The sequence below is a fragment of the Orcinus orca genome, chromosome 6, assembly GCF_937001465.1.
Source record: "Orcinus orca chromosome 6, mOrcOrc1.1, whole genome shotgun sequence".
Lineage (NCBI taxonomy): Eukaryota > Metazoa > Chordata > Mammalia > Artiodactyla > Delphinidae > Orcinus > Orcinus orca.
In genome coordinates this window covers 51,421,917-51,434,705 of record NC_064564.1, presented here as the reverse complement: position 1 = coordinate 51,434,705, position 12,789 = coordinate 51,421,917, and the positions used below count along the sequence as shown (strand labels likewise).

General features: G+C 41.1%; 1 protein-coding gene across 1 annotated transcript in view; it reads left to right on the top strand.

Moving 5' to 3' along the window:
• The first annotated feature begins 1,045 nt into the window (after positions 1-1,045).
• FOCAD (focadhesin) overlaps positions 1,046-12,789 on the top strand; it is a 312,830-nt gene continuing 301,086 nt past the window's right edge. Inside the window, exon 1 of the mRNA XM_004286219.3 lies at positions 1,046-1,104. The gene's annotated coding sequence lies outside the window, so the exon portion shown is untranslated. The remainder of the gene's footprint in view (positions 1,105-12,789) is intronic.

Here is a 12,789-nt window from a genome sequence, read left to right as displayed (position 1 = left end):
ATGAGAAGTAGAACTTGTCAGCATATTAAAAACACTTTGGAAACTTAGAAAAAGACCAATGCCAAGGCCCCACAGCAGAGCTATTAAAACAGAATCTCTAGAAATGGGGCTCAGCTACTGGTATTTTAAAAAAACCTCCTCAAATGCTTGTAAAGGTGCACTAGGGTTTAGAAACTGCTGGTAAGTCAGGTTCTCTAGAGCAACTTGTCTTAACTATTTCATCTTGTATATAATTTTCACTTTTGCCATCCACAATCAGAATTCCATTTTGTCATAACCTCATCTTTTTTTCCTGCTGCCTCTTTTAGCTTCTGTTCCATGGTGCCAGGTGTCTTAGAGCCTTCTTATGAAAATGCGTGTTCATGCATGGGTGGACACTCAATAAGTATTAGACAAAAATAATAACAACAATAAAAGTAACAATTATGGGCGCCACTTCTCCCCAGATTAAATCAACAGAAATGCCTGGGCCAGGACGACCTGCAGGACTACCCAACAGGTGGATAATGTCACTGTAGCATCAAGAACTGCAATGTTCTGTGCTGGCCAACTGAAGTAAAGATACCAAGCAGCAGCTACAAGAAGAAGAACGAAACCGCAAGTCTGCCGTCTGTATTAAAATTTCTGAATCCTAATGTTATCGGTATTAGTTTTTTCCCGGGAAACAAAATCTCCAAATACCAAGAAGCTGCTTTGCACCGCCAAAAGCTGCATAGGGGCAGGCTGCCAACAGGACCATCCGGACACGCTGCAGTGGCATCTCCAGGCGGGTTCCTTTAAACTGCCTTCCCTTGGGCCAACTCCCCACTGCGGCGCAGCCCCACAGCCAGCACTTGCACGCGCCGCCCTACCTTCCCCCAGGCGGCTGCGGAGCTGCGCTTCTCCGCCCACGCTGCGTTCCAGCCGCAGTGCGCGGCCTTGGCCTTGAACACGCGTGCGCGCGAGCGAGGGTGGGCGGGCCGAAGTTGGAGGAGGCGGGGGCAGGCCCTTGCCGTCTGCAGTCCATTGGCTGTCTCCCCGTAGTCCCCGCCCCCAGGCGTTCGAGACGGCGGGGCGGGCCACGTCAGGCAGCCGGCGTGGGGTTGAGCTTGTGGCAGAAAGAAGGTAAGCTATGCGGGTGGCAGGCGGCAGGCTGCGGGCAGCTGCCTCCAGCACAGAGGCCGCCGGGTCGCACCCGCCGGTGGCCTGACTCAGCTTGCTGGGAGGGAGGCTGAGGCCCTGTGGGCCTGGAGCTCTGATGGGAGATGGGGAGTGGAGCATGTGGTGAGAGGGCCGCGTCGCGGTGTGGGCGGCCAGGAAGGGGACAGGTCTTGCCGTTTGCCCTCGTCCTGTCCTGTCTGAACTCCTGAAGAACTAGGCCTTCTACGTTAGAGAGCTCTCGGATGCCTGGGTGGGGCCGGCTCTGGTGCCTACGGTGGGGCTCAGCGGGATCCAGGAAACAGGTCGGAAACAGGTCGGCGCGATCTTTGCATACCTTCCTGCAGCAGGTTGCAGTCGTCCCACTCTCCCCCGACCGATTCCCTACTCGAAGGCAGCACAGGGGATTCCAGCCGTGTTCTGCTCGTCCTGGGGTGACTGTCTCCTCCTGATTTCCAGTGACTCGCTTAGATCCTGTCCACTTTAATGCAAAGGCTTATGGGTGAACAGGGCCTGTTTTCAGACCTCCTGGTTCTCTGGCTCTGTACTCATTTGCAGGAATTCCCTGAAGAAACAGTATATATCTGTATCCCTCTCTATATATCACATACGTATATGAATGTATGTTTTGAAATGTCTGCAACAGCTATACAAAGATTTGCAGAGACTTGCCGCTGTGTTGCCCCTACTCTCCATGAATTTTAATTTCAGCCATGGCATCCTGATCCCTCAGTTTAGTTTCTGAATTTGGAGCTTCTAAAATCAGTGAAATCATGCTATCAAGTATCATGCAATCAATCATTCATCTGTTCAACACTTTTTTGATGTGTTCCTTCATGGTCAAGGTCTTATGCCATAAACTAAAATGGGCATTCCCTGTCTTTTTCTTCCAGTTTATCTGCCAGTTTTATTGTCTCGATTTGATGATTCAATTTCAGGTTCTAGATTTAGACACAGAAGCTTATGATCCTGTATCATAAGCTACAGCTCTTCTGGGACCTCATTCAGTTTTCCTTACTTTCACCTCTGCTAAGCCTCAGACCATGATGGCCTTGAGACATAATCCTGCTAAGTATCGCTAAAGACCCTAGGTCTCAGGCACCTATCCATAAAGTGAGGTGATGGGGTTAGAAATATTTAGTAATATTGAGATATTCAAGGACAGGATGGGCAGATTGCATGTTTACTGAACTGTGTTAACAGTTGAGAAGTGACCATTTAAAAAACCCTGGATATATTTTAAGATAATATGTTTTACTCTTCCTGAATCTGTCCATATTGACGTTTTGACTAGCAAGCAAGTGCATGTTTACAATTTTGATTCACATCCAATTCCTGCACTCAAAGCACTATGACTCATCTAAATTTTGAAATGTAATAATCAGGGGCTTTTTAATGTTACATTTAAAGATATGATATAAAAACATTGGATAAGAATGCAATTTTTGAAGCATTTTTACTTGCTTTAGTAGATTAGTGGTAACTAAAACCTCTGCCTTGGTTATTTGCTTACTTGGTTAATATTAGGTAGTTGTCATCACCTGGCTAATGTCTTTCAGTATCATGTCTTTGTTAACATTTATTTTATCAACCTAAAATTTACTGGATTTTAATTGATTGGTGTCTCCAGTTGAGAATTGATAACCAAAAGGTAAATAAATCATTAGTTTGAGAATAAAAATGCCCATAGAGATGTAACAATAGTTTTTCACTTGTTGATTGATTGATGGTACTTATTAAGCAATTCGTTTAGCCTTCCTGCAGGTGTTAAATTTCTGGAATAGTTTTTCTGAGACATAATATTCATAGCCTTGTGATACTTTTTGACTATTGTTCACAAACCATTAGGTGAATTAAATTAAACCCCTTTATCACTATTAGGGGTTTGGAAAATTTAAGAAAGTTGAACTTTAAAAAATTTTGCTTTTGTTAGATCTTTCTTGTTCTAGAAATGGAGCAGATTAAGATGGGAAGATGAGGAGAAATGCTAGAGCTGAGGGCAAAAATCTAAGTGGAGTCTTCTGGTTTAAAATTTGGGGAGACTCATAGGATTCAGGTGTATATGAAAATATCTGTGTGAAGGAAAAAAATTAAAATTTCGGGAGAAAAGCACAATGAAAAGTGAAATTATAACTATATTTGGAAGAAATGTAAGGAAATAGTAGTTTCAGGGTTATTTATGGGTCTATAGCAAAACCTGATCTTAATATTTCTTGATTGATGACAATGAGCTCAGTTTATCTCAAAAAAGAAACCTGGGTGATAATTTAAACTTTGATCAGGTGGGCAATAGATGTTTCTTTAGGAGATGTGAAATCTATAAGTATTATATATTTTTAAAACTATTACAGATCTAGAGATGAGCAATATAATACAATATGATATAGTTATATAAGTATAATATAAATCTTTGATTCACAATTAGTGATAAATTGTTTGGAGGTTGTGTGTACTATTTCCACACGATAGGAAACAAATTTGCTAAGCTAATAGGACAAGGGATGTTTGTCATTTTTCTCCCATTTCAATTATTTGAAACAGATTTTTCAAGCAATGTGGAAGATCCCATCTCTTTTCAAACAATAGATTGAACATTGTTGTTTTTATAAATTGGGTCCACCAAGTACTTCTGGCCTCATAATTTTTTAACCTGTTCCAAGCCACATTAGTAATATAATTGTAATATATAATTTTATAATATATAAAAAGTAATATATATATAAAGTAATAATATATAAAAAGTAATATAATTGCATTTATGATTTAAAAATTTTGTTAATTTATATTGGCTTTCATTCAGTTAGCCTGAGTTACTTTAGTTTTATGTATTTTGAAGACATTTCAAAAGCTATGACATTAAATACTGTAAAATTTTCCATTGTTCATTTCTTTAGGCCCAAGGAAGTTGAGAATTCAAACTGCATAGATAAGTTTGTTATTATTTATTTAAAGATTCATGATTTCACTTGGGACCAATGACACATTCCATTCAAGCTTCTAACCTGAAGATTTCAGTTCTTTCCGTTGTTTTAGAATATATCCTCTAATCTCTTTTTGGTCAGATACAGTGACTGCTCATTTGGCTGATAAGCGTGTTGAACAAATGTTATAATTGTGAATGTTGAACTGTAGTTTTGTTATGAGGTTTTCTGGCTGCCAGGGTGTATCTTTCCCTCCTCTTTTGACAACCTTTTTCTTTGGCCTTGCTGCTCTCAGAATTTACTTTGAATTTTACTCTGTTTAACAGTCATTGAACTGGTTGATTTATGCGATCAGACCTTCAGGTTTTAGCATATGCTGTTAGGACAAAACATGGAGGGAGTGGAGGAAACTTTTTATTAAAGTTGTTTTGAATTGCTGAAACATGTAAATAAATGGAATTTTTACAGGTTCATACATGTTAAAGATATTGTATTCATTATTTATTTTTTCACTCAGTAAAGACAGAGCATCTGCTCTGGTCCCAAGTCCCTAACTTTTCTTCAGGAGTTTATAGTATTGCTTGGAAGCCACAGACAAGGCCAAAATACAATGAGATAAATATTATAATTAGATGTATGCATCGAGTATAGTGGGGAATAGAGGAAAACTGTGTGAGTGTGAGATTTTAAGACACTCAGAAGAGGCTTTCTGGAGGCATTTTCATCTGAACTGAATTTTGAGAGCAAGTAGCGATTGTTTGGTGAGGATGGTGGATAAGGCATTGTAGGCACAAGAAAGAACTAAGGCCAAATGAACAGGTTACAGACAAAACACAGACTTTAATGTGTTAAGGAGAGAATAGAGAGATGAGGTTTAATAAGTAAACAAACACCAAATAATAAAAGGCCCTCTTCCCCACCATGTTAAAGGTTTTGAACATTATCCTTCAGGCTGTGGTGGTCCATGGGGAAGAGATTTTAAGTGGAGGAAAGTTAAGATCAGTTTTATGTGGCAATGTGCAGAATGAATTGTAGTGGAGCAAGGCCCAATTGTGAAGGCAAGATATGATAGAACTCCAAATTATGCAGTGGGGCTCGAGGATAGGATGGATGCAAGGTATATTAAGATGGTGAAGTTGGTGCCCACTTGGATATGTGGGATGAGGAGAAGGTAGAGTCAAGGATGCCTCCTAGGTTTATGACTTCCTAAGATAGGAATCACATGAGGATTATCACATGTATGGGAGAATAAGATCGGTCTTGAACGTGCCTTTAGGTCACACAATTGGTGCTATTCAGTGGGCAGTTGGCCACATTCGTCTGGGGATGAGGAAAGGGATTCTAGGTAATGTAGAGATTAAAATGTTATTGACATATAAGTGGTAGTGAAAACAGTGTTGAGAGTGGATGTGATACCTAAGACGGAGTTTGAGGAATAAGAAAGAATAAAACAGAAGAGGGAACTCTGGGAAGCACCACCATATAAGGAAGATGATCCAATGAAAAAGACTGAGAAAGACAGTGGAGCTCTAGAAGACGAGGAGGGAGAGAATTTGAGAAGGCGAGAATGGTCAGCTGTCAAATACCATCAGGAATGGAAGAAAGAGCTGACTAGAGATTTTGGGAAAGTTTACCAGTTAGGCAAGGAGCATTCATTTGTAGTGACACTAGTTCATATAATTGTGTGACTTTCTATAGCAAAATTCAGTAGAACTAGAGATTATGAATAGTTGGAATGATCCAGTATTTGGATTTTATAATGTACCTATGGTAGGAATGCAAGGGAATTCAAGGTCTTGACAAGATGGTGGTTGAAGTGATGGCATGTGAGGTTTAGACTGGATAGAGGTGATGACCAGGCCAGGAGCAGGCTGAAAGATTGAGAGAAAATAATTGGTTCAAGGGATTAGAAGTCAGAATGAAGTAAATATACACGTGTAGGTAGGTATAAGGGAGATAGCTGATAGGATAGAAGTACTCTGTAGTCTGAGTAGAATATTGGAGTTTTAGATTTTTAGAGTGCTGATGGAGTGTAGGGTTTGGCCATGGATGTAGATGGATGAAATGGAGGTTACATGAAGGTGTTCAAGAACAATGAGACTGGTGTGTTGGATGAATCACTCACCTAGACGTTGACCCCAGATGATTGTATACCCAGGGTGGAGAGAGATACTATGAGATAGACCATGGTTTCTTAGGTTTTAGACTGCCAGTGGTAGTGATCAGTATACATGAGAGATGAAGATACCTGGATATGCACCCTCAGAGGTGTGGGGTAGATGGTATGGAAATATTCTTCTGAGCCTTGGAGCTTGGAAGGATGATTAGCCTTCACTGAAGTGGCCAGCAAAGAAGAAAAGTCTAGTTTTTGTAGGCCTGAGAGGTAGGGGAAGCATCTCATGAAGAGGCTGAGCATCTAATAACAAAACTCATTGACCGTGGTATCCGAGTCCAAAAGGTTGGGACTGTTTAGTGTTTAGTGAGAAGGAAGGCAGGTTAGAAAAAAGTTGGATTTGGGTGTGAGAGTGACAGTTTTTCTGAAGCACATGGCTGGCTTTGAAGTTAAAAATAGTAGTTTGGATTTCAAGTTTTGGTGAAGCCTCCTGTTATCAACTTTATCCATCAAATAATTACAGTTTCAGTAGTAGGCTAGCAGGTATAGGACTAGTTCCAAATTTAAAAATAACATATGTCTCCAGTGAATATTTATGTTACGAGAAAGGAGAGGGGTTTGCTTTTTGCACCTCTTTTTGACCTTTGGACTTCCAAAATATTTTGGCAAATACAGTTGACCCTTGAACAACATGGGTTTGAACTGAGAGGATCCACTTATACTGGGACTTTTTTCAATAAATATGTGCTACAGTACTACACGATCCATGGTTGGTTGGATCCATGCATGTGGAACCGTGGGTAGGGAGGGCCGACCGTAAAGCCATATGTGAGTTTTCCACCCCAGGGAGGGTCAGCGCCCCTCAGCGCCACATTGTTCAAGAGTCAGCTGTACTTCTCATCACATGTGACAACTCCCATCTATTAGGATGCCTGGAAGGTTATGTTGAGCATTTTTAGGTTGGTTCTGGTCTCGGAGGTGTGAAAAATGCTTTGATAACTGATGACAGTTGCCATGGATGTGGGAGGTGGGTGTACCTGATTTCCCTCTGATTTCTCTCCATTATTTTAGGACTGAGATTCTTGTGGAATAGTCTCTGTGTTTCTAAGTCTCTCTTCCTCGCTCATGCACGAAGATTCCTTTCACCTACTCCAGGATTTGGCTCCAGTGTCTCTCCTGCAAGATCACATTTTCCCTCATTACTGGATTATTCCCTTCAGTATCTAAACATGCTGTTATTTCTCCTACCTTAAAATAATTACTCTTCCTTGACTCCATTTCCTCCTTATGCCACCACACAACTTCCCTTTATGGCAAAACTTATGTGTCCAATTACTTCCTCCCATTTGTTATTAAACTCACTTTCATCAGACTTTCTCCCTTCCTACTCTAAAAAAAAATTGCTTTCCTCAAAGTCACTAATGACTTTCATTTTGCTAAGTCCAAAGATCTGTTTTTAATCCTCATCTTTTGCTTGACAGATCATTTTCCCAACTTTATTGACATATGATTGACACATAACTTTGTGTAAGTTTAAGGTACAGCATGTTGATTTGATACATTTAGAAGTTGCAAAATGATTTCCACCATAGTATGAGCCACCACCTGTATCCTGTCACATAGTTGCCATTTCCTATCAGCAGTTTTTCCTCCTACCCCTCTGCTCCTTTTCAATTCCTTTACTGGTTCTTTCTTATCTCTCTGACCTCTCAACATTGAAGAGCTCCTGGGCTCAGTCCTCATGGTCCTAAATGCTAGCTTTAAATACTAATAATACCCTACTAGCCCCCAAATATATATATATATATATATATATATACACTTGCCTGGACCTCTTTGAACTCTAGACTCTGTGTATCCAGATGCCTACTCAGCATTTCTTTTTGTATGACTAATAGAAATCTCAAATTTACCTCCTGATTTTCTTCCTATACCTGCTTCATCTGTGGTCTTTCCCATCTCAATTCATGGAAACTTGACCTTTTCCATGACTTGGGCGAAAATCTTGGGTGTCATCCCTGACTCATCTCTCATAAGCCACCTGTAAACTATTAGGAAAGCCTATCGGCTGTCCCTTCAAAATATGTCTAGAATCTGAGTACTTCTCACTACCCACTGCTCTCACTCTAGTCTAAGCCTCCATTGTCTATGTCCTTGATGTTGTGACAGCCTCTGTATCAGTTATCTATTACCACTCACCGTCGGAATTTAGTGGCTTAAAGCAACAATCATTTATTAGTTTATGGTTCTGGGGCTGGCAATTTGGATCAGGCTTGGGGAGGTCAGGGTGGGGGGAGTTCTTTTGCTGGTGGGCTCACTCATGTAGCAAATGGGGACTGGTGGGTTTGGAGGCTTCAGCTGGGATGGCTTATCTCTGCTACACCAGGACCAGTAAGCTGTCCCATGCTTCTTAACACGGTGCTCTAATAGAGCCAAGAGAACGAGAGGGAGCTGTATGGCCTTTTGAGATGTAGACTAAGAATTCCCACAACTTCACTTCTCCCACTGTTGTTCATAGTTACAAAGACAGCCCAAATCCAAGGGGATGTTGAAATAGACTACTTATGAGAGGAGCAGCAGAGGTACTTTGTAAGGAAATGTGCATACAGGAACAGGGAAGAATTTGGGGCCATTTTTTTGCAATCTGCCATAGTCTCCTAACTGATCTGTTCTCTCTTTGTCTCCTACCATATTGTCAGCAGAGTAGCCAAAGTGATTATTTTTAAAACATAAGATTTCTTCTCTCTTCCAAAACCCTCTGATGGCTTCCCATTGCCACCAAAGTAAAAAGCAAAGTCTTTACTGTGGCCTGTGAGGCTTGCCACCATCTGACCCCTTTGTTGCTTCTCCAGGTTCATTTCCAACTACTCTCCACTCACTCACTAACTCTGCTCAGTTAGCCTCTTTGCTCTTCCTCAAACATCTGACGCATGCTCTCACCATGGCTTTTTTTTAAAAATAGATCTTTATTGGAGTATAATTGCTTCACAATAGTGTGTTAGTTTCTGTTGCACAACAACGTGAATCAGCTATACGTATACATATATCCCCATATCTCCTCCCTCTTGCATCTCCCTCCCACCCTCCCTATCCCACCCCCTAGGTCGTCACAAAGCATTGAGTTGATCTCCCTGTGCTATGCAGCAGCTTCCCACTAGCTAGCTATTTTACATTTGGTAGTGTATATATGTCCATGCCACTCTCTCACTTCATCCCAGCTTCCCCCTAGCCCCCACCACGTGTCCTCAGGTGCATTCTCTACGTTTGCATCTTTATTCCTGTCCTGCCACTAGGTTCATCAGTACCATTTTTTTTTTTTTAAGATTCCATATGTATGTGTTAGCATACGGTATTTGTTCTTCTCTTTCTGACTTAGTTCACTCTGTATGACAGACTCTAGGTCCATCCACCCCACTACAAAAAACTCAATTTCGTTTCGTTTTATGGCTGAGTAATATTCCATTGTATATATGTGCCACATCTTCTTCATCCATTCATCTGTCGATGGACACTTAGGTTGCTTCCATGTCCTGGCTATTGTATTTTTTTTGTTTTGTTTTTTTTGTTTGTTTGTTTTTTGCGATACGTGGGCCTCTCACTGTTGTGGCCTCTCCCATTGCGGAGCACAGGCTCCGGATGCGCAGGCTCAGCGGCCATGGCTCACGGGCCCAGCCGCTCCACGGCATGTGGGATCTTCCCAGACCCAGGGCACGAACCCGTGTCCCCTGCATCGGCAGGCGGACTCTCAACCACTGCGCCACCAGGGAAGCCCCTGGCTATTGTAAATAGTGCTGCAGTAAACATTGCGGTACATGACTCCTTTTGAATTATGGTTTTCTCAGGATATATGCCCAGTAGTGGGATTGCTGGGTCGTATGGTACTTCTGTTTTTAGTTTTTTAAGGAACCTCCATACTGTTCTCCATAGTGGCTGTATCAATTTACATTCCCACCAACAGTGCAGGAGGGTTCCCTTTTCACCACACCCTTTCCAGCATTTATTGTTTGTAGATTTTTTGATGATGGCCATTCTGACCGGTGTGAGGTGATACCTCATTGTAGTTTTGATTTGCATTTCTCTAATAATTAGCGATGTTGAACATCTTTTCATGTGCCTCTTGGCCATCTGTATGTCTTCTTTGGTGAAATGTCTATTTAGGTCTTCTGCCAATTTTTTAATTGGGTTGTTTCTTTTTTTGATATTGAGCTCCATGAGCTGTGTGTATATTTTGGAGATTAATCGTTTGTCCTTTGTTTCATTTGCAAATATTTTCTCCCATTCTGAGGGTTGTCTTTTCGTCTTGTTTATGGTTTCCTTTGATGTACAAAAGCTTTAATTTTAATTAGGTCCCATTTGTTTATTTTTGATTTTATTTTTATTACTCTAGGAGGTGGATCAAAAAAGATCTTGCTGTGGTTTATGTCAAAGAGTGTTTTTCCTATGTTTTCCTCTAAGAGTTTTATAGTGTCTGGTCTTACATTTATATGTTTAATCCATTTGGAGTTTATTTTTGTGTATGGTGTTAGGTAGTGTTCTAATTTCATCCTTTTACATGTAGCTGTCCAGTTTTCTGGCACCACTTATTGAAGAGGCTGTCTTTTCTCCACTGTATGTTCTTGCCTCCTTTGTCATAAATTAGGTGACCATATGTGTGTGGGTTTATCTCTGGGCTTTCTATCCTGTACCATTGATCTATATTTCTGTTTTTGTGCCAGTACCATACTGTGTTGATTACTGTAGCTTTGAAGTATAGTTTGAAGTCAGGGAGCCTGATTCCTCCAGCTCCGTTCTTTCTCAAGATTGCTTTGGCTATTCAAGGTCTTTTAAAAAAATTATTTATTTATTGAATTTTTTATTTTGGCTGCACTGGGTCTTAATTGTAGCACATGGGATCTTCATTGCAGCACATGGAGGCTGTGGCATGGAGGCTCTTAGTTGCGGATGTGGACTCTTAGTTGCAGCATGCATGTGAGATCTAGTTCCCCAACGAGGGATCACACCTGTGCCCCCTGCAGTGGAAGCACAGAGTCTTAACCACTGGACTGCCAGGGAAGTCCCCAGTTTGAATTTTTTTAGGCAAGAATATTCTTGGAGGGTTCTGTGTATGTTTTCTTATTCCTTCACATAATAAGGACACAGTGTCTGGTTTCTCACTTTTAATGATGCTCAGATGAATCAATGGGTTCAGGTGGTATCATTCAGAGCCCTCTAATATAAAGTTCCCATCATTCTTTAACTTAATTGTTTTAGCAACAATTGAGTCACTCACAAATCAATTAGATATTAACAAAGTGACCTCATATTTTTAAAGGTTTTTTTTTAAGAAATGAATACATTTTCATTTTCTTCACATTTCTTTTTACAGTATCAATTCACAACCAATTTTTCCCATCCCCCCCCCAAATCCTAAATTTGCTCACAGTCACAGTGCCTTCAGAATGTATTGAACATATAACATAAAGCTTGGAAGGAGTTATGAAATGGAATGGACAGTGAAGGCTGAGTGAATAGGGAAGTAAGGATTATCTACCCACCTACATACTGATTTGCCTGTCTCCCCTCCCTCCTTTATATCTCCCTCTTTTTACTTCGTGAGATTTTCCGCTCCGTAGGATAGTTAGGGTTTAGCAGGCCACCGAGGCCTTATGGGGATTAGGAAGTGGGGCATGTGCTGACAGCAGCATTGGTATTGGGTATGAATTGAATGCAAATCCAGGCTAGAGCTAAGCATACAAAATTTAACATTTGTTTTGTTATAGTGAAGACTGGCTTCAAATAAAATTGAGAAGAAGATGAAGCTTGTACTCTCTGCACTTAGCGCCCTTTTGTCATGTAGCCTTTCCTTCCTGACATAGACAAAAGTAAATTGCACCTCATGGATTTAGGAGACTTGCACATTGTTGCACTGTTTCAAAAACAAGACTGCTTTAGTCTTCTGCATGTCAGTATGTGACTGCATCTTTCTTCCACTTGTCTGAACTGAAAACCTTGGGGTCATCCTTCACTCTTCTTACATTCCACATCCAGTCCATTAGCAAATTCTGTCAAAATATGTGTAAACTCTGACCTCTTCCCATCTCTACTGCTCTTCTCTTTGTCCAAGGCAATATGGTTTCTTTCCTGGATTATTGCCATAATCCCCTAACTGGTCTCCTTCTTCCCATCCTTGCCCACTTATGGCCTGTTCTCCAGAGAAGCTAGAATGAACTTTTTAAAATGACTGTCAAGTATGCCATGCCCTTGTCCCAAAGCATCTAGGACTACCTGTGCCACTCAGGAACATCCAGAGCCCACAGCGTCTACAGGGGCTTCTGTCATCTGGGCCCCTGCTTCACTCTGTCATCTCTTACTGCCCAGCTTGTGCACTTGCACCAACCATACTGGTGTCCTTGGTCTTCCCTGAATTTGCCACATGTGCTTTTACTTCAGGGTTGTTGCCCTTAGTGTTCCTTCTGTCTGGAATGCTCAGTATTTCCTCCCAGTCTGTGTCCAAATGTCACTATATCAGAAAGACTTTTCTTTATTCTTTGACAGATGCTGAAACATGTAAAGACCGCCCGAAAATTTATCTATCGATGACAACAGTTTTGTTGTATATGCATTTTTGGAATGCGTATA